Source organism: Lepisma saccharinum, chromosome 11 (assembly GCF_977018435.1).
Source record: "Lepisma saccharinum chromosome 11, izLepSacc3.1, whole genome shotgun sequence".
NCBI classification, from domain to species: Eukaryota; Metazoa; Arthropoda; class Insecta; order Zygentoma; family Lepismatidae; genus Lepisma; species Lepisma saccharinum.
This window is the reverse complement of record NC_139239.1, coordinates 6,398,351-6,421,520: the sequence shown is the minus strand read 5'-3', so window position 1 is coordinate 6,421,520 and position 23,170 is coordinate 6,398,351. Positions and strand designations below refer to the sequence as shown.

Here is a 23,170-nt window from a genome sequence, read left to right as displayed (position 1 = left end):
TGTTACGCTCCTGAGAGGCTGCAACTTACAAATAGAGTTCTCGCTAGTCCCTTATTTCCATGAGATTTCGCCACAGGCATGGCAAATCTGAAATTGGAATATTCTCAATGTATAATATTGGCGTGTTTAATAACTGGTTCGATTGGAGTCCTTGTAAGGTCTATATTCAGTGGCGGAGCAAATGCATGGCACGGGCACTAGGCGTCTCTCGAAAGGGAGCACACCAGTGAGAGGCTGTGATATATTTATATAAGGAGCTGCAAATTTCAGCATCTATATTTTTCAGAATTTTCTCACTAAAGAAAGACGATTCACAATTTCTGAAAGGCTTGAAAGAAAAATTTTCGACGAAGGGGGGGGGGCAAACTGATTTCACGACGCCATAAATACCTTAGTAAATATGTGACTATGGGGAAAATACAGGGTGAATCAAAAGTCAGGTTACATAAGGATTTATAGGAATTATGGGTTAATTGTCCGTGAATGGTTGAATATCCAGTTTCCTAGTGCATGCATCGGTTTTGGTGGTCCCGTTGAGTGGTCACCGCGGTCTCCAGACCTGACACCAACGGATTTTTCCCTTTGGAGTAAATTAAAGGCGTTCGTCTACTCAGTTAAGATTCATAACATCCATCATTTGAAGGAACGCATTGTGCAATGCCGGACGTATTGCAAAAGGTTCTGGAGAACTGGAAACGTCGCGTGCACGAATGCATTGATGTTCAAGGTGCAAGGTGAAGATATACTATAAATCCCTATCTAACCTGCCTTTTGACTCACCCTGTAGTGTAATTTATTTATAGAAGCGGACACATTTAAATATATTTTTTCCATGGAAAAGACCAGACACTGTCAATTACACCTCCCCTATATCTCCCAACAGATGGAAATAGCTGATTTACGGCATTGCTACATTTCTGTGCCTCCCAACCACTACTGTCATTTCCGCGCGGGTATCCTTACAAGAATTGGCTATGTAGGAACACGTGGTGGCCTCACGTCTCTCCGCTGAAGCTGGTTTAGCAACACTAACAAAACTATATGTACATTTTTTCTACACCTATCCAGTTCTTACTATCTGCACGGGCCTCGTATACACATATTCTGCGAAACGTTCGAAAGAAAATGGGACAGACACCAGCTACAGAGGGACTGGGGACAGGATAATCATTCAAGGTGTTTCCTGCAGTGTTTCATCTCTTTTTACCCCGGTATAGTGTCCCCTTAAAAGTTTCAGTGTTTCACAAGGGCATGCCAATTAATTTAGTTGACCTATTTATTTGTACACAAAGTACTGGTGGCCTTCCTTTCATTACCATACAAGCATTTACTGAGAGGAAAACCACAGAAAACTATGAGATAGGATGGCGCCCCCAGGGTTCAAACCTGTGCTATCGAATTAGAATCAGTTACCTTAACTAATCATCTAATTTGTACGTTCGTTTATTATTGTTTTTATATCTTGTTAAGTGACCCGTCTACTTAGAAGACATTTTAGGAGATGCACGACTGCAATGAGGTATTTGACAGTGTTTTCAGATAGAGTATTAGGCGTGGCAATAACATTGGTGTTGTCGCATCAGGAACATTAAAGGGGTCTCGGAGAGACACTGCCCCCCCTAAGTTTCCGCGGTTTACAGAGAATTTTACTTTACATTTTTAAAAAACCTATTAATTATTTCTTTTGCTAGAAAACGTTTCATGTTCATTAGAATCTGTTTCATATTTTTTTTGTTATTTTATTAGGTGGGGGTGAGAATAAGTTAAATATAAATGTAATATGAATTTACTGTTATATATTAATGAAAGCTTAATATGGCGCAGAAATTGTATGTGTAGTTAATATACACACACACACACACATTTACTCCTCAAATAGATCTACATCAGTCTAACTACATCCCTGTGTTGCACTCTGACACATATTTTACAAATCAATCAAAGGATGTCAGAACCACCGCAAAGAAACATCAAGTCCTTCCCTGAATTTCGATTCCAAATCCCTGGTTTCCCAGCATGTCATGATTCCTCCTACATCTCTTGGAGATGGGTCGTATCCTCTGGACCATGCTTTACTGCCTGTCATCTGCGCTCCTCTGAAACGATCACGGAGGGTTTCTCTGAAACATCTCTATCACAACAGAGATGGGGAAACCCTTGCTTTCTGTCCGGGTGAGAACGTTAAGTTCCCAAATAGAAGATAAATTTTCATATTAGAAAGAAAGGTTAAATTTTGAGAAGCAAATTCCACTCCGAAGGGGGAAAGAAATTCCACTGCGAAGGAAATTCCACTCTGAAGAGGAAAGAAAATCCCAATCCCACGGGGGAGGAAATTTCACTCTGAAGAGGGAAGAAACTTCCAATCCGACGGGGGAGGAAATTACACTCCGTCGAGTGAATGAAATAATAATCCAATGGGGGAGGAAAGTCCACTCCGAAGAGGGAAGGAAAGTCCACTCCGACGAGGGAAGGAAAGTCCACTCCGACGAGGGAAGGAAAGTACACTCCGACGAGGGAAGGAAAGTCCACTCCGACGAGGGAAGGAAAGTCCAATTCGACGGGAGAGGAAGTTCCACTCCAACGAGTGAATGAAATTACACTCCGACAAGGGAAGTTTCATTTCCTTCAACAATTTCATCTGACCATGACTCATCGTCGCGATTAGCCACAAGTGGCAGAAAAGGAAATTTAAATAACAAAGCTACAAGTTCACTTTGAAGTGAACCTCCCTCACTGTTACCAGTATTCTTTTATTGCACGAAACAGACAATGCAGCATAGTTGAGTAAAAAATTTGCAAAAGCATCTTTAATGCTATTCTTGAGGACATACAAATCCCCAAGCAAAAATATCCAAGGGTGTTAGATCTTGAGAACGTGGACCCATAATCCTTATGAAGCTCTACCTATCCACGTAACACCCTTGGATATATTTAGCTTGGTAGATTATTATATCCAAGGTATGCAATTATAGTTACGCATAAACTTTCAGGACATTTTTATCAGTTCATCATCGTAGCGATCAAGGCAATAGGTAGAACAGGGACGTAATATAAACCGCCATAGCGATCAAGGCAATAGATAGAACAGGGACGTAATATAAACCGCCACCGTCATCACAACTCCAGTAAACCACCACACTACTTGCAACAGGTGTTCGCCCCTTGACGAGCGCTCCCACGGCGAGAACACGCTATCTGAAGCCGCTATCAAATCGATACAAAGGGAGGGGAGACGGAAGAGTTGTTTTTCAGGCAGAAACAAGAAGGAAGACGGATTGCTGAGTTCTCCCTTGCTTATCCAGTTTTGATTGTTTTCTCTTCGGTGCGGAGAACTGGAAGAAAAGAAATCTGAAGGGTGTATCACGGTGGAGGATCCCAAGGTACAATCTTTTTCTTTCGACAAGGACATGGCAGAGAAGATGGACAAATATATTTTACAGGCAAAACACACACGCAGAGATGTCACTGTTGGTGCGTAACTATTCGAAACGAAGACGCAATTTACATCCGGTCAGGAAAGTTGGATATCAACGACCTGATTGATTGGGTTCATCTTACTCCCCTTTTCTGCCACAATTGGCTAATCGCGAAGATGAGGATGAGTGATGAGACTCAAGGGCTCCCGCAGGGTTGATGTAATTCGAATGTTGAAATTGTAGATATATTTTATAACAAAACGTATTGTTTTCCGTGACTTACAGGCCGTAAGTTACAGCAACTATTATTATTATTATTATTATTTGAAGCAGAGTTACATTTAAGCTTACAGTCTATTTTACACTGATTCTATAAAAAACAGTTTTTGTCAGTATACAGTTATGCAAATTGTATATAGATATACAGAATATTGAAATTAGGAGGCCCGTCCAGAAAGTAACTTTCCCTGGGGCCGTCTACAGAAAGAAACACAATTGCAATGGAAATTTTTATTGGAACAGATACAGCAACTGTTCAGCTATTTTTCAACATACTCTCCACCGGAATTGAGACATTTGTCGTACCGTGGGATCAACATTTGTAATCCTGGGATCGGAAACATTTTGTGACGCCGAAAAAGAGAGCATTGAAAAAGGAATTTTTTCAGCGCCATTTTGCACCTCTTAGGAAACATTTTCAAAACCTTTTTTCCCTTTCGTGACCATAATTTTCCACCTTAAATTCATTTTCTTATCTATGACATAACGATATTCTATAATATGAAAGTTGAACTTTGTATCCTCCAAATCAAGCCCCTCGCGCCTCTAGTGTTGACACACCTGACAAGATCACCAAAAAGAGAGTGGCTACAGAAACTTTGACATTAAGCGGCTTAAAACTGTGTCTTGAGGGTGAGGGCGATGAGTGGAAAACTTCACCATTCCCGTTCTCCTCAGCAAGGAAGTACACAACCCAAGAAGACCATGTTTTCATATGTGCTCACGCCTCAGTTATATAATGGAACAAAAATAAAACTGTTAGTATTCGTCCGCTAAGAGCACGTTAAGTTTAAAGGTATTTGCACACGAAGGGTACTAATTTGCCGCTAGGAACGAGGAGTGCTTATGATGTTTAACTCTATGCAGAGATCAAGACAATGGATAGTAGTGTACTTACGTTTGCACCAAACAGTTTTTCAATGAATTGAAGATAGCGTGCCAGTGATGTGTCGAGTCTGAGATTCTTTCTATGTCCATTTTATACACAGTTAGGCTAATCGGTACTGGGCCTACAGTTTAAAGGCACAATGTGCCTCCTCCGGGTATCGACTGATTGATGATTGTATTATTGTACATCGCTTTTCTGCCACTTTCGCTAATTGCGAAGATGAGTGATGATATCATAAAATCGATGAAGTGGCACTGACAAAGAACACTCATTCCCAGGCTGGGTTCGAACCGGGAAACCCTGGTGTCGTAGCGCACTGCGCTAACCACTCCCGCACAGAGGTTGGCTATGCCCGGATTCGATCCCGAAGAGAAGAGATAAATATAATAAGGAGAAGCGATGGGAAAATAGACGGAGAAGGACTGAAGGAGGGGCAGAAAGAGAGAAAGAGAAGGGAGAAAACAGATTGATTGATTGATTGATTTGGTGTTGCAAGTTCACTTTATGCATAGTGAGGCTAATCGGAACTGGACCTACAGTTTAAAGTGGAGGGGGAGAAAACAGAGAAAGAGAGAATAGATAAGATAAAGAGATAGAAAAGAAATGGTGAAGACTTCCGCGAAAAACACTCCTGTCGTCCAGTTTACATATGCATAAATAACACTCTCTACACGTAAATGTTGAGTGGATTGTTTGCTCGTAAAAACGCCTATCACCCGAGCGAGCACAACTTACCAGCAGATTGAAATGCGCAGTTGACAGGCCTTTGAAGTTATCAGATTTGTTTGCATTGTTCAGATGACAATTGGCTAAAGATAGGGCATTGTTTCCGCCTTCGAATGGCCCATAAAATATCGAGGTACAAACAGTAAGGCCTATAAAGACTTTCTGCTGACTGGACAACAGGATATCAGACAGAATAAATATCGAAGTGTGGGTTTTCTTTTTCCATGTGCTAATGTGGCTTGTGTGAGAAATTGGACAGCTGGAAAGGATAATTTTTAGTTGCGTTGCCTCTAGATCGATCAAAATGATGATGATGAATTTTGAATTAATGAAAATTATGCCTTAAGGAGGTACAGTCGAATGCATAAGTATTACCAAGCAAATTGTCCATACTAATGTTAATTCTCTTTGTTTTACGCAATGAAAACTTCAAAAAGTAATACAGAATGTCAAACATGCTGCTGACAACTTCTGCACCGCAACCAGTGGCGGCGGATAGGTTCCAAAACTGGGGCAAAAGTGCCAAAAAGCGGGGAGGTGGGGGAGTTAAAAAAAAACATGTAGCGTGGAGGAGTGGTTTACACAGCGTGCTACGACGCCAGGGGTACGGGGTTTGAATCCCGGTCTGGGCAGGAGTGTCCTTTGTGTGTCCCTTCATCAAATCATCACTCATCCTCACCTTCGAAATTAGCCAAGAGTAGCATAAAAACGAAGTAAAATAAACCAAATCTGTCAATTAAAAATACGTAGAATAAAAATACTCATGGACTCAGGGGTCCATGATGCGGGACCCAGGGGGGGGGGGGGTCCATGATGCGCCTGTGTCATGGGAATTTTTTGGGGGGACAAAATTTTATACCAACATTTTATACCAATTCTATATATCTTCACACAAAAATGGGGGATCGTATCGTTTGATTGATTTGTTATTGATTTTTAGTTTCGATTATTATATACAGTTTTTCTACCTACCTGTGGGTGATCGGGGCGATGGGGTTGAAATGAAACTCCATCTCTTATGTCTCTAGAATCGGTTTGGATGGAGGAGGGCGTGGTATTCGCATTAATACAATGTTAGTCGAGCAGACAAACTGTGCAGAAAAAGGTTGACTAACAATGGCAGGAGCCTAAAGTATCTCAAGTAAACATACGTATATTGCCTAATTATGTCTATATTATACAGGGACGCAACCACAGGGGGGTAGGGGTCATTGCCCCCCCAAACTTCGGCGGAAGTCAATTCTATGGTAGCAAGGGGGGACAAACATTGACGGCCTAGGGCACCTGCAGGGGGGCACAGAGGAGCAATTAACTCCTTCGATTTCAATTTTTATGCAAATAAAAATAAATTTTGTAAAATTATCTTGCTTGCTTCGCTCGCATTATCTACTTTTCTCGTTTTCGTCAAGTTGAGAGCTGAAGCTAGGGGCGGCGGGAGTCGACCATAGGCGCCGAATGATCTAAAAAAAAAAAGTTGTAAAAAAGAGAATGCCATGGCGTCCAGTGAAATTATTTGCGCCGTATTAAATCAATATTGTTTTCAATTGCAAAAATTGGATCTAATTTAGTGTTAGCCTGTTGCATATGTATTTACTATTTTATGTCTCTCCATGTTGCATATGTGTAAAACATATGTTATACATGAAAGTTGCACATGTATCTTCGGAATGCATTTATCATTCATTTTCTGCCATTCAAAAATACAGTTTGTGTGCTTGATTTCCATTATTAGCTAATGTGAAATTGACGGTGTTGAAAAAATATTTCAAATCGTTTGTTGCAGACAAATGCTTTAGCACAGACTTCTATCCCCTTTTTGCATAATTTACGAGGATAATAACGTCTTTAATACTACTACTCGTGGTAGTAGTAGTAGTAGTATTAATAATAACGCCATTATTAATGTTATTATTATTATTATTATTATTATTGGTACATTTATCCTGGTACTTGCCCCCCCCAGACAAAATTTTTTAGATGCACCTCTGTTATTTTATTTTCCCGCAAATTTTGTGACAAAAATAATGTAATTAATTCGGCATAAACGGGGGGGGATGTTCTACCTTTTTGGGGGGGAGTGCGTCATGGACCTTGGGGGGACTACGGTCATACGGTCTCCATATCAATTTCGCCATGCAGAATCTTATTGTATCCTGGTGCTATTACACGCATCAGCTTCCCCACCCGCCGTCCACGCAGGGATTGTGCTGCCAGTTCGCGCATTCGTAGCAAAATGTAAGGTGTTCGGGGGGAAAAAGTACTTGGTCAAGAAAATCAATTTTACAGCACACAATGTTTAATGTTTATTCTTATAATAGCAAACATTGCAGACATGAAATACATGTTGGTTCAGCACTGTTTAGAATCTTTACACATGCTCAATATATTTTCTTTACTTCCACAGGGTTTCTACCAAAATAAATTCAAAATTCTTGACTCTTTCATGTCCTTCTGTTGGTCCTCTTTTCGTTTTTCTTACCCTATATTTATACGACCCCTACTTAGATAAAGTTGGAAATTAGCAAATGAGAAAAGAAATACTAATTTAATGACAAACATCTACCAAAAGGGCAGTTGAGATGAAAACTGAAGCTGTATTTAACAAGAGAATTAGATTTGCTTTATTTATTAATACACTCTGAACTGCATTTGACAGACTATGAAGGCTTTGGCGTCTGGACTTACAGCCAGCAAATTCTTATGTGGAGATCGTGTTGTCGTACCTATACATTTGTGACTGTTCCTTCATCTTATCACAATTCATCCTCATCTTCGCGATTAGCTAAAGGGGCAGAAAAGTGAAGTAAAATAAACTAAATTCATCAATCAGTTATTGTGAGAGCAAAAAATCTTGACCACAAGTATAATTTCTTGACTTTTTATTGACTTCTTGACCTGTATCTTTATACGTTTATGACTTTCTAGACTGGTAGACAACCTCTTATAATATTTAATTTAAGAGAAACTGGGACAACATGAGAAGACAACCGAAAATAGCAGTTTGTGAATAATGTGACTTTTCCCGAAAACCCTAGAAATGACAACGCACATTCCCTATGAGTTTCCCTAACACATCGAAACCGACCTAACAGTGGTGTTAAGATAGTGTTTACAACCATTCAGTGAGTTATTTTAACACCACTGAGATTAAACTTTAACCACAAATGTGGCGTGGACCTCCTGGGACCACTGTGTCGCATTAATCCCAGCATTTGTTTTTCAGTGCGTATTACCGCCAGGATAAGCTTTTGTTTGAGCCTACTGAAAGTGCCAACAATTCAAAACAATTTTTATATTGAGGAAAAAGTGACCCGTAAACGATAAGATATTACGAGTAAGTAGATTAGTCTTATTCTTGACGTAAAATTGTGAAAAGTAGCAGAATCCTTCAATAGATTCTTATTATCAAAAAGTGATTGTAAAATTTGAAAATAGCATAAGCCAATAACAGATATTTAATGTTATTTAAGAAATAATTGCATGTAGGCACACAAACTAACACACTTTGTAAATAGCGTGTTAGAATTTTGAACAGCCCTCTTGTTCTTTGGCAAAACATGTAGCTTCTACTCGCATAAAGATAACAGACTCGCAGATAAGATAGAGTCATTTAAGTGTTAGGAAGAGATTATATTGTTACACAGTAAAAAGATAAGTGAATGTGTACATGATAACAATCAATTCTTAGCTCGAAATTAAAGTGGTGTAACAGGGAGGTAATAAATTCCTTTACCAAACATCTTGCTGGTATTCTTACGCTAATGTTAGCATTCTGACTGAAATTTTGTTTTATTTCAGTTCATTGACTGTAACCGGAAGCAGTAATTTCATACAATCGCTGTGTCAAATGCTGACATTTTATGCCGTGTCCTTTCTACACTATAGACAACTAAAAAAAATAAATTCAACCACACATACACCCCAACATATACAGGGAGTCCATAAAGTCCTGCAAAAAACTAAAACTCTATAACTCTTTAGCTGTTGGGTTTAACAATACACATTTTTTGTGTGAGAAGGGTGGAAGTTTAAAGTTTTGTTCTGCCCACACTGCTCAGTGACTCTTGCACTGGTAATCACGTGATCATGTGACTTAAGATGGCGTCCATCCAGGAAAAGGCACAGTGTTGTCTGTGGTTTGCAGATTTAAAATCTTGTGTTTCAGTGCAGAGAAAGTTCCAGACAACATATGGGAAACCACCCCCAGCAAATTCAAGTATCAATAGATGATATGAAAAGTTCAAGGCAACGGGAAGTGTGTCAGATTTGCCACGCAGTGGAAGGCCAGGATCGAGTGACGATGATTCAGTCAGTGCAGGACAGCGTGCATTGAAATCGCTGAAACGAAGATCACTGGAACTGGGAATACCGAAGACAACATTACACAAGATCGTACGCAAGAAGGTGAAGGCCCGTTGAAATTTGTACACGATCTGAAAGACGAAGACTGTGACATGAGAATGCAGTTTCTTTACGAACAATTTCCAGGTAGATGGTTTGGCTGAAGAGGGCCCACACCTTGGCCTGCAAGATCACCAGACTTAACATCTTGCGATTATTGGTTGTGGGGACATGTAAAGACCGAGGTGTATTCACAGAAACCAGCTAATCTGGATGACCTAAAAGAAAAAATAAGAGATGTGATTCTGAATATCCCAGGAGAGCACCGTCAGCACGCAATTCTCGGTTTCACAAAAAGACTGCAACAGTGTTTGGACGTGAATGGTGCACAATTGGAGGTTTGGCGATGAACCTAACAAGCAGGAAATAAACTTTGAACCTTGCTGTAAGTACACACAAAATATTTTGTTAATAAACTTAATAGTTTTCAAGTTATAGAGTTTTAGTTTTTTGCAGGACTTTATGGACTCCCTGTACAGGGAGGACACAAAGTGCGCGTACCGCCCCAACCCCTTTTTTTCGACACTACGATGGTTATGGTTGAATGCTTGATATGAACACATACCTGATGGTTTAAGCGTCCGGCACATCGGTATGGAGACAATCTTTTGTGTAGCACGGCCGAACTCTGCGCCATATTGTGGCACACTTCGCGATGCAAGTGTGAATAAGAACTTCTTCCGGGTGATGACGTTCCTCTCAATACGTTCTGAAGGGCCTCCAAGAAGTCCCACAGGTAGTTAATCAATGACACAGGTATTACTATTACCATAGTAGTGTCGAAAATAAAGGAGGGGAGGTCGATCAGTCAGTCTGCCCCCCTTGGAAATTAATATAATTCATTTAAATTGGAAGGGTTAAAATAAAAGGTCTTGTTATTCTTACAGTGAGTAACCGAAAAAAAAGCTGAGTTCATTAGTATTTCACCAGCAACGTGGAAGTAAAATATGCGTTAGACGGGGAAAAAAACGATTTTAAAACCATATGAGAACTTTACTTTTTCTCATATTCTACCACCAGGACCAGATTATTTTGTTTTGAGTTTCAAGTCCAATTTATCCAAAGGTAGGCTAATCCGGACTGGCCCCACAGTGTATAGTGAATTCCGAACCACTATGTACCTCCACCGGTTATCGAACCTAGTAGCCCTTGAACACGAGCCTGACAAGAGTATAACACTGGCTGTGGTTGTAAAAGACGAAAAAACTTCGTGATTTTTTTCCCTTCCTATCCTAGCTTTATTCCAATATGAATCACATAGGGACCAAAAAGTGCAAACCACTGTTGCAATAATAGCTGTGGAAGGTAACAATAGAAGAGAACTTGAAAAGAATTCTGAAATTACCGCACCGCAAGCTTAAAACGTACTCAAACACAGAAAGCTACACGCACTTCTGAATGACAAACAGCGCAGAAATTATGATCGATTCTCCACATATACCAACCTATTTCAGAGTACGCAAAGCTTAAGTACTTAACGGTTGGAAACTTTCATAACGTTGCCTTGGGCGATTAATAACTGATAACAAATGAAAAAACTGAAACCCCCTTTTGTGTGTTCAAACAAGCATGTGGAAAGAATTTTTGCAATGCTCCACCACTCAAGTTCTCGATCTCTCAAAGTAACATGAATTAGTCATTATTCAATGGGAGCGTTTTAAAATTATTAACAAACCATTACATAATTAAGAGAAATTGAACCTAGTTTTAATGATTATTGTTTATATAAATATATATATTATTGTGCACATAACTAACTTATAACAATTGTCTATCTTTAAAAAGAAAATAATATTCAAATTTAACTCGTATAGACTTGTACAGTGCGTTCGTTTTGGCTCTGGCCCGATATAGGCCGTGACATGGCGCAGATGCCGACATTTTCGTCCCGTAACGTCTCGCTTATTTACGCACATATCTTTGGCATGTACAATTATATTTATATTGCATAACGAGTACTAACTTGTGTTACAAGAGTTGTACAAAGTTGTTCACGCGCTATTTCGGCCCAGAGCCAAAACGAACGCACTGCATATAGAGTGTGATTCAAAAGTCAGGTTCTATAGGACTCTATAACGCTGTTATGGAAGGGAAAGTGTTTGGAATTATCTGGGTTTCGATATAAAGTGCTTGAATTTTGAGCGTAGCATGAACCGTTCAGACTGTACTGATACGAGCCTCCATCGTAGCCGAAAATCGCATAGTTCCACATGCTTCATCCAGAATACTGTACTTCATGGCAATTCCGTACTGTACTGGGAGAAAAGCGAGGTAAAAGTACAAACATGTAGCCTAATATGCAACTTGAAATTCGTTTTTAAAAAGAAATATAATAATTATGGATGTGTAAATCAACATGCTAGTATTAATCGTTCAAGAAAGTAATCGTACTAAAGTAGCTGAAATACAAATATTAAAAACACTGCAAATAAAGAAATAAAAACATAATTTAAGAAGAAAGACAAACAGATTGCCTTTTAGGAAACATCAAAAGAAAAAAAAACGAAATATACGCAATCGATATAAAAGTTCGGGGGTTGAAATCTCGGGGCCGTTAGCAACCTACCCATTGGCTTGTTTAGTATGATTGTAGAACGTTGTAAAAGTAAAGCAAAGTGCTCGCTCTCCTGTGCTTTGTACCACGCCATGAAGGCGTATAAGGGATGTGGAGTTAGGACCTAACAGTTTCCAAATCACGGTCGAAGTTGGGGGTGATGTCATCAGCATCACCCCTCTGGCCGCCTTTACCCCCCCCCTTCCCAGAGTTTTCTCCAGGCACCCACTTTATACGACGCTGGCTGGGTTGTGAATTTGTAATATACTATAATATATGTTCAAACGAACGGAAATAAATCCAATACAATCAAATCAAACCATGTGTTGACTATATCCATACACTAGGTGAAAATAGTGCTTTTTTTGTTTCCTTTTCGGACTTTCAATCACTAAAATACACATACCGGTTATGTTTATATTTGTAATAACTTATACCCACATCATTCAAGCAACATTTTTCCAAGTTAGGGGTATATTTTAGTAAATAAATTTGTTGTGTCACCTCCCACAAAATATATCAAGTTTGAAATTGGGAAAACTATCTTATTCTTTGAAATAAGTAGTGGAATGTGAAACTGTCAAGTACGAGTTTTTTAATTTTACACTCAACTTTCAGATATAGCCCAAATCAGGATGTCTACAATTTCATAAAAACAAAATTTCATGACTTTTCCAGACCAAGAATCTAAATTTTGAAGATCTAATAATTGGGGCAATTACTGTACATGAAAATGTCTTGAAGAAGGTCACTATATTTTAGCCAAACACTAACAATAAGAATCCCACTTAACTTAGGTTTAGAATATTAACATCACATGTAAAGCTAATAATGTGAAGAGAAACTGAACAAAATTCACTGTTGTGGAGGTAAAGGGAATCCAGTATCAGAATTGAAGTTCCATGTAATGCTGGAAGCGAAAATGTAGTGACTAATGATAAAGATCTTTTCTAAAAATTAACAACAATTATAGTGCAAATATTACATAATTGTAGTATATGAAACAAACTACCAAACTTCAACAAGAAAGTGATAAATAACTTGGGTGATTCCATGTCAAGTGAACCAAATTTTGGTCAATTTTGAACGTGACCATCTCTAATTTTATTCATACTTAGTTGTCACGAAATACTACCCTAAGGTAGGAAAACCGCAAAATTGCAGATTTGTATCTGTTGTAGTTCTCCAGTTAGAACCCTCTGAAATATGAAAAAAAGCACAATTTTCGGCACACATGCAATCACAAAAACTCATAAATCAAGCTAGAATTGACGTAGACGGTTAGGATAAGAACTAAATTGTTGCTTTTGCTATGAGCTTTAATTAGATATATCACATGACTACTTTTCAAATTATTTACATTGCAAGGTCATTCAAACTTTTTTGAAAATCGAATTTTTCAAAAACCTATATTTTGATTTTTTTTAAAAAAATGCACATAGAAACACATATTTCAACATCAAGTCTTAGAAGTTTTGTTATGGGATCGCAATGGAATAATAGTTTTTGACATGTATAAACAAATACTATACACTAGGTAAGACCATATGACACGGCAATATTGCAATGTAAATTCTATTCCTTTGTAAAGGGACTATGTTGTTTACCAAATTGGCCAAATGGTGAAATAATGGGTATGTAGGAAAGGGGCGTAACTTGGGGTCTCGCTTTTTTGGGGGGAGGGCAAGTTTTTAACAAATATTTGTTAACAAAAATATTTAAACATTTTTAAAACATTAAATTTAATATTTAAAATATATTGTAAAACAATAAAAAATATTTTTAATTGTTATATATATATATATATATATATATATATACTATAAAGTTTGTATTTCCCTCCCTCCCCAAGTATATGATGTTTATCAAAGCTTTAAACAAAACAAAAATGTCTGACGTCACTGTTACCCGCAGACAGTGGCGGCGAAAGTGGACAATTCCCTACCTACTTTTTACCCCTGCACTATAGACTCTTAATGCTAAGCCTTGCCTACTAAGATAAAGTAAAATGTCCTTGGCTTCCCTCCTTCTCAGTTTTGGCACCCAATCGTCTCTACTGCCTGTACAGTCCAAAGTGCAAACTTCTGATCTGTGTGGCCTTGCACAGTCTCGTGTCAGTTTGGTCCTTTTTGGCATTCACGCCTTGCGAAGTAATGTTTCAGCATTCAAATTTGCACTACTGACTATGTTTCTGTTCAAAGATACGAGGCGTATTCGGAAAGTAAGTACCGAAATGGTGTAAAAAATAAAGTAAAATAGTTTCGTATCTTTTATTTATGTGCACTGCATTCTACAGACCTTAAACTACTTTTCTACGTAGTTTCCACCATTGTTCAAGCATTTGTCGTAGCGTGGCACTAGTTTTTGTATCCCATCATCATAGAATGTTCCCGCCTGTGACAAAAGCCATCCATGCACTGCTGTTTCGACGTCGTCGTCCTCGTCGAAACGCTGACCAGCAAGAAACTACTTCTTCAGACGAAGAATGAGATGGTAGTCACTTGGTGCCAACTCAGGGCTGTTGGCGGATGAACAATTGTTCCCAGCCGAATGACGTGATGAAATTTTGAGTTTGTTGGACCGTATGCGGACGAGCATTGTCGTGAAGCAACAAAATGCCTACGCTAAGCATTCCGTGTCTTTTGTTTTGAATTGCATGACGCAGCCGGATTAATGTGTCACAGCAGACATCTTTGTGGGTGGTCTGTCCTCTAGGCAAGAATTCAACCATTCTTGCATTGAGAAAACAAATCACAGACCGGACTTCACAGTCGGCGGGCCGATTAATTTTCTTGAACATTTCAAACCTTCAGAAAACTACGAAGAAAAGCATGACCTGCTCCCATGCGTGCATGTGGCTAACTAACGGATGAATGACGTCAGCGAGAACTCACACGGTAGCGACTGCATCGCTACAGCGGCAATATTTGCAAACGGTACTTACTTTACGAATACGCCTCGTAATTTTCAGCACATGAAATGATCCTCACAGACAAAATGCGGAGTTCGAGTGTGGAAAACGCAAAAAGATTCATGGTGGTCACTGGGACTATGATAAAATTCAAGTATAATTCACGGTTTTCAAGGCGTACTTTCCAAAAATTCAAGGACACAAAGCAGATGTTTCCTCTATTCCAACCTTACATATTACCGACTCTCACCCTCCCTTCCACACACAAAAATATTAACAATGTAAAGGGTTTGTATGATTCCAATGTACAAAAAGATTTACCTAATCAACTTCAAGATATATTATTTTGCAATAATCTTCCGTCCGTCAGATAGATTGCTCTGCATTTGTAAACGGATTGAGAAAATCTTGTATTATTTTCCATGTAGCTTTCATTTTCTTCCTCAAGAAAATAAAAGCTAAACTGAGAGAAACTTGCCTCAGGGCATGTATAAATTTAATCGGATTTGGATTAATAAAATTTGCATTTTTTACGTCTATGGAGAAAAAATTGAAATAGAGAAAACATCCGCTTGTACCTTTTTTCATGTTTTGCCAAAATTCATTAATAATTTCCAGAGCCAATAATTCACGTATAATTCCCGGAATTCCATGTGAGTAGCTACACACATATTGTGCAGGAAATTATACATACGTAATTCATTTTTCATATCAACAAGTAACTCTTTTGGTAACACTTTACTATAGCAGAGACGGATTTCTTCAAATTTACAGGAGAAAGTACTTATGCAAATCATTTTCTGTAGCGTTGTTGATGTTCGGTAATGTAGTTTTGATCCATTTTAATGCGAATGCACGTGATTTTCTACGAAAATCTCTTTCCGACGTGCTATTGCTGCTGCCGCCATTTGCTTTCTGCATGAGAGCACAATGTTCCATGTGTTTGATGACGTAAACGCCGTAGTCAGTGTTTCAACCCACGCCGTCTTTTCGCTACTAGATGACGTGTCGTTGTCCGTACATGCTAAATTGAACGAAAGGAGTGCTAATGGAACCTAACCTAACAGGCCTAACCTAACCTAGTAGGCATACCTCGTCCCCGTGATGGTTCGTGGGGCTATCGTGAATTTTTGGGCTAACGTCAATGGTTTTTGGGGCTAACGTCAATGGTTTAATAATTACTCTTTATGTCAAAAATTGAACTTTTTTCGTGAAAAACATTCGTGAAGTGTTTTTAATTTTTTTAAACTTAGATATTTTTCGGTTAACAAGGTTGCAACACTGCATGCACACTCCAAATCGACAAAACACTGGCACAACGCGCGATGAACGGGTAAGCTATCGCCATATTGTGTGGAAATAAGGAAGAACAGTAAGTAATCGTTAATGTAAGAAATAGACATTATTTTCGTTAGAAATTCATTATTTCAACTAAATAAATGTTCCGCAATGCAGAATAGTACGTTAGCAATGTAAAAAAGTGTGAAATAAATCATTGACAGGTGTCTCTGGTATAGTAAAGTAGTACCGAAAATTAATATTTGGTTATTACGGTTCTTGTGAAATTTTGTTTTTAACGATTGTATCTAATCAGTATTTTTCAGGCATTTTGTACCAAAGTAAGTCTTTTTGCAACCTATTTCAGGATTCTTGGAGCCTAATTTAAGTTTTTTAGAACCTATTTTAAGATTCTTAGAGCCTATTTTAGGAACCTAAAAATTCGAGGTCTACTCATCACCAATGAGGGTGTTAGGTTACGAATAGTACGTAGAAAATTTGTAAAAAGAAATACGCTGTCAAAGGTTCGATCGACGACGTATCTACGCTACAACGATGAGTAAACTGGACAATTAACGATAACAGTAGAAAAACAAATACAACAAACATTAGTGTATGAAACGAGATTCGAACACAAAACATTTTGTTTCAAAGTATTGCTTCAATAAAGATAAAAATAGCTCTTCGTAAAACGAAAGGTATGACTTAAGATGACCGGACCCCTCTCCGATTTTCTTCATATTTGACATGCTTACTAATTGAGGCCTCCTAATCACGAATCCGAAGTTAAAATTTGTCGGAAACGTCTAGAAATTGCAAAATAATTGCGAACCATTGACGCTAGCCCCACGAACCATTGACGTGCGGTTAGGTTAGTTCCGGCAAAGAGTTAAAATTTGGTGTCGTGGTAGTATCAGGAATATATATATTTGCTTGTGAAACAAAAAAAAAATCGCGAAAATCGACGTTATCCATTCCGAAAACGAACGACTTATTTTCGCTTATTTTGCAATTTCTAGACGTTTCTGACAACTTTTAACTTCAGATTCGTGATTAGGAGGCCTCAATTAGTGAGTATGAAATTTTTTTAAAGAAAATCTGAGAGGGGTGCGGTCATCTTAAGTCGTTCCAAACGAAATTGTCTGGCTCCCGCCACCTTTCAATTCAAGTCACCATGCAACGTGTTGCTTCTGCTAGAACCGGTAGCGGTGTCAAAGTAATTCAAGGCCTCATGAAGAGTTAAAAGGAAATAACTCTCCCTCAGACTCAAGTAATGAGGGCTTATGGACACACTAATCTTAACACCACAGAAGAACAGAAAGTAAAGTTAAAAAACTTACCTGCCCGCCTGATAAGTTCTCTTCTCTTCCTCCAGCAGTTCAACTGTCACTTGGCTCGAGTTCACTGATTACGACTTTTCGAAGAACTAACGCTTTCAAAACTCACTACTGAGCACGTCCTTAGACACTGTCACATCTTGGAAGAACAACAAAACCTTTCTGTATGTCACACACACCGCTGCCAACGGGTACACGTACGTGCCACGCTTGCCTGAAGTTGACCGCTTATTTACAATCGCACCTTTTGCGTGCACCAACTCGCGGCGACTGCTACGGAATTGCTGGCCTCTTGCGGGAGAAGTATGAACTACAGCTGCTTCTTGCAAGTGTGGCTATCTAGCGGGAAAAAGCTCTAAAGAAGTGACCTGCGCAACAGGTTTAACACTCTTCCTCTTTAGTGTGAATAAAACAAATGCTCGAATGAGAATTTTAATCAAAGTTACAGATGTTTCCTTCTCTTTACTTGTTATACGGAAAAAGATTGGTTATTGCACGCTCCAGGAGCACGGGTTCGAGTGTTGGCATCTCATAAGACGCTAGACATTACATTCATACTTCTGACCAGAGGAGTCTCCTGAACGCATGCGGTGCATGCTGCGCATTCGTCAATTGTAGGGAAAAGGACAGTTTGCTCTGCGACGACATTAATGAGCATTTCTACATTCTAATTTCTTCATATAGGAGAAGTATTTATTTTACACGAGAGCGCTCAACTAAGCTTATATTACATTTCTTGGATCTGAAGTGACGCATGCGTCAATTGTGGGAAAATAATTATTACTTTCTTTCACTTCAGATCCAAGAAATGTAATATCAGCTTATTTCAGCGCTTTGGTGTAAAATAAATACTTCTCCTATATGAAGAAATTAGAATGTAGAAATGCTCATTAATGTCGTCGCAGAGCAAGCTGTCCTTTTTCCCACAATTGAAGCATGCGTTGAGGAGACGCCTCTGCGGCTTTGCTGTTTTCTTGAGTTTAGGTCCACTTTATGTACAGATGCACTAATCGGGACAGGACCTACAGTTTTAAGTGGGATCTGAACCAATTTGTACCTCAACCGAGTATCGAACTTGGGAGTATAGGCTAGGACGTTACCACTACGCCATCAGGAAGCCTTTTACATTTGTCCATTCATTTATTTATCGACTCCTCTCTAGAATTAATGGCTTAGCCTTTTGATCATTTCGTACCTATTGCATTTTGTATTACTGGTATTTTAATCATTTAATTGTTTACGAACAATATATACATCAGTAACTTGGCATCTATATTGGCAATAGTTACATTGTTTTGTTATATAAGTTTGTTTTGTTATTCGTCGTATACTCCCATTTTCAGTGGTGTGCCAAAGAGGGCGGTGGTGGGTGCAATACCCTCCTTCGGTTCAGCACACCTAAAAAAGAACATTAAATGCCGGAAAATATAGCAAAATATAAGGCAAACTTCTAAAAAAAAGGCATAAATCACCCCTTTCGAAACTCCTGGACACGTCACTGCCTATTTGTTCATTGGTCGTCACTGGATGAAATATGTAAAAGTTGTAAAAGCAAAGATAAAAAGAATATATATATTACAGTGTGCTGTGAAGGCATGTAGGTGGAGGTAGAGTCCCACACATTCACGATCTCGGCCATTATGTAAGTGATGTAGTCAGCACCACGGTCCAGCTGCCTTTACCCTACTTCAGGTACAGTCACGGACACTTCTGCGTTGTAACCACTACATTTACTTTGAGTAGGCCTCCCGATGGCCCAGTGGTAGGTCGTCGCCTTGTAATCAAGGGCTCCCGGGTTCGATACCCGTGGAGGCACATGGTGGTTCGGATCCCACTTTAAACTGTAGGTCCAGTCCCGATTAGCCTTACTGTGCATGAAGTGGACACAAAACACCAAATCAATCAATCATTTACTTTGAGTAGAATCGTCACAACCCAGAAGTGTCAGTGACTGTACAGATGTATCACATGCTGGGCGAACCCCAGAGCAGATCCATACAGTGGGACAAAGCTGGAAAATTTCCTATCTGAAATCACCCATACCGGGAATCGAGCCTGGATCTTTCGTGTCTTAAACGAATATGTAAGAATTAGATTAAGGTGAATTAATGAAAAGAAAAAACATAATAAAGTAATTCCTGGACATGCTCCTGATTTCAGAACACTCCTGTTTCGTGCTCAAATTTTCACACGATCAAATAATAAACGGCAGCATCTACTCCAATAATTTCTAGTGATTTTTCTTGAAACTTTTTAGAGACTGCGGTTGGCAACATCTGACGCCAGTCACGTCTCCGAGAGTACGAATACGGCACACTCACTGCCAGTGAAAAACTGTCGTATAACGATCAGGAAGGAATCCGCTGCATCAAGATAACAATTGTGGTTTAATTGCATGAACGGCACCGGAGGATTTCGAACGGGCGGGCTGGATGAATGAATGCGCTGATAGATAACTGTGCAAGGACAAGATTTTTCTTTCTCAGTCTTCACCATTCTGTATTTTTCTAGCCCTTTCTCTACTTCATTCTTCTAGCTCGTTCCTCTTTTTGAGTCGCGGCGGTCCGGAGCTTACTCCACCTCAAATCAATGGGTACTGGGGGGAAACCCTGGGGGGTAAAGGCGGCCGGAGCGTATTGCTGATCACATCACTTCTAAAATGGCAGGGATCGAGAATGTGTTAGCCCTATCACCACATCGCTAAATGTACCTGCATGGCATCGTGCTATATGCACGGGGAACTTTACCTACCTGTCCGCTTACAAGGGAGGTTATCTAAGTGTCCCCCTCCGATTTCCATGAAACTTGGTAGGTGTACGAGGGTCACTATTTATATTTTGAGCCTAACAATGAAAAAACAGGAATTTGGCATTGAAAACTGCTTTATTGTTTTTCGAAGTATTCTCCTTTATGGTCAATACATTTTTGCATTCGTTCGAACCATTTGTCAAAGCAGTTTTTCCAATCTTCTTGAGACACCTCCATAATATGGTTTTTGAACGCATCAGCGGCGTCTTCCGCCGACGAAAATCGTTGTCCACGCAATTTATTCTTGACATTCTGGAACAAGAAGAAGTCATTGGGTGCCAAATCAGGACCGTACGGCGGATGACCCATCAATTCGATTTTTTGACTGTTCATAAAGTCGGTTGTTAGACGAGATGTGTGACAGCCGGCATTGTCTTGATGAAGAATGATCCGACGGCGTTTGTTTGTTTTCCGTATTTGACCGAAGACCTCTGGCAAAGAAATTGTTGTGTACCATTCAGAGTTGACCGTTCTACGTTCCTCTAAAGGCACAGTTGCCACATGACCAGTTTTCCCGAAAAAACAGGCGACCATTTGTTTCGATGTGCTTCGAGCGCGAACAACTTGTGTTGGATTGGGTTATCTTGAAACACCCATACAGTCGACTGCTGTTTACGTTCCGGATCATATGCATATATCCATGATTCGTCACCTGTTACAATCTTATATACGTCTTTTGAAGCACCACGATTGTATTTATTGAGCATTTGTTTGCACCAATTGACGCGAGCGTCTTTTTGAGTTTTTGTCAAATTGTGTGGGATCCAACGAGAACATACCTTTCTCACAGCTAAATGATCATGTAATATTTTATATATGCTGGTGGAACTAATGCCTATGGTTGCCTCAATCTCACAGTATGTCACATGACGATCTTGCAGTATTAGGTTTTGCACAGCATCAATGTTTTCTTGAACAACAACTGATTTTGGACGACCTTCGAATGTGAGCGAATGGCGGCCACGATTAAATTCGTTATACCAGCGTTTCACAGTGGCAAAGGATGGGGCTTCATCGCCAAATGTGGAAGTAAGTTGAAAAACGAAGTACGCGTAAAATAAACCAAATCAATTAATTCTGTGTCTTTCTTTCTTTTTTGTCTTTTTTCATTCTTTAGTTTTTCTCTGTCCCTATCTTTTTCTCTCTTTCACTTTACTTCCTCAATTCTAGATATCCAGTGGCGGCGATTGGGTTCCAAAACTGGAGGGGAGGACAAAGTGCCAAAGCGAGGGTGGGAAGACATTTTACTTTCCCATGGTAGATAAGGTTTAGCATAGTACGGGAACAAAATTTGCAAAAAGTGGGGCGCAACTGTCCACGCCCCCTAATCGCAGTCACTGATTCTATCCATTGTATCTCACTCTGCATTTCTGTCTACTCGATTGTGTGTGTGTGTGTGTGTGTGTGTGTGTGTGTGTGTACCGGGTGTCCCACGTAAAACCGACCCGCCCGTGTTTCCATGCAGAACACCCAGTACATGCGTGTAAAAGTAAAATAAAAAAACAACAATCAATCAATCCTTTATTTCTTGATTGTTTTTCATTAATTGATTCTTTTGGGGGCTCAAAGGTTTTGATTGATTTGTTGTTTTAAGTCCACTTTATGAACAGTAAGGCTAATCGGGACTGGACCTACAGTTTAAAGTGGGATCTGAACCACTTGTGCGTCCACCGGGTATCGAACCCGGGACTCCTTGATTACATGGCGACGACGCTACCACTGCGCCATCGAGGAGGCTCTCTAAGATCTTGAGTAAATGTTTTAAATTACTGAAGGATTTTCACGTAATGTTCACCGGGCAAGTTTTTATTTTTTACTCATTGAGGGGCTGATCATTTAGTAGACAGCTTTAGTGTACTCTCCTACTAATCAATCATTAGTTTCAAATTAAAGCAAGTGAAAAATCATATTACCTGCTATGGGTGTGACTTATTCAATAATAACGCACCATCAACAACGAATGCCATCCTCATACACAAGAGAATCACACAATGTCCTAATATAACTGAGTGAAGGAAAAGCTCGCTCACTAAGCAACATGTACTTGACCAAGGAGCTTAGCGCTCAGATACACTCGACGCAGCCCAGAGAACAGAACTTCGAAACTTCAGTCCTTGCTCCTATATACCCTATAAAAACGCGGAATCATTCCAGTAGGAATGCCCTAGTTGGGGCTGGTCTGGCTACCCGGCTGGAAATGATGGCTGCTAGGCTGGCTGACTAGTTTTGACGACTAGACCGTGTTCTAATTGCAACTTCTCTGCTGTAGAACAGCCAATCAGAGCGATTTTTTTTTTATGTGAAGATAATCTGCGAGTTTGGCAAGGGAAAGTTTTTTTTTCTGTGGCTTCTGAGTGTTGGTTGTTTTTGATCGTTGCTCAATTAAAGAAAAACTATTAGAGATAATGTACATTAATATTTAAGAATTTATCCAAAGCGATGAGACTTGTACACGACAAATGTAATTAGCTGATAATTAAAATCCTTATCATTACCAGTGAGTTAAATGTTTGACATATTTAGTTCAACATTTTTTATGAATAAATCCTGCGAATCTCATGTATGAATACA

The 23,170-nt window shown here is 39.3% G+C and overlaps 1 protein-coding gene across 2 annotated transcripts in view; it reads right to left on the bottom strand.

Annotated features, from left to right (window-relative positions):
• Pde8 (phosphodiesterase 8) overlaps positions 1-18,052 on the bottom strand; it is a 406,334-nt gene extending 388,282 nt beyond the window's left edge. For both annotated transcript variants that reach the window (XM_083130652.1, XM_083130655.1), the window contains exon 1: positions 17,795-18,052. The gene's annotated coding sequence lies outside the window, so the exon portion shown is untranslated. The remainder of the gene's footprint in view (positions 1-17,794) is intronic.
• Positions 18,053-23,170: the final 5,118 nt, after the last annotated feature.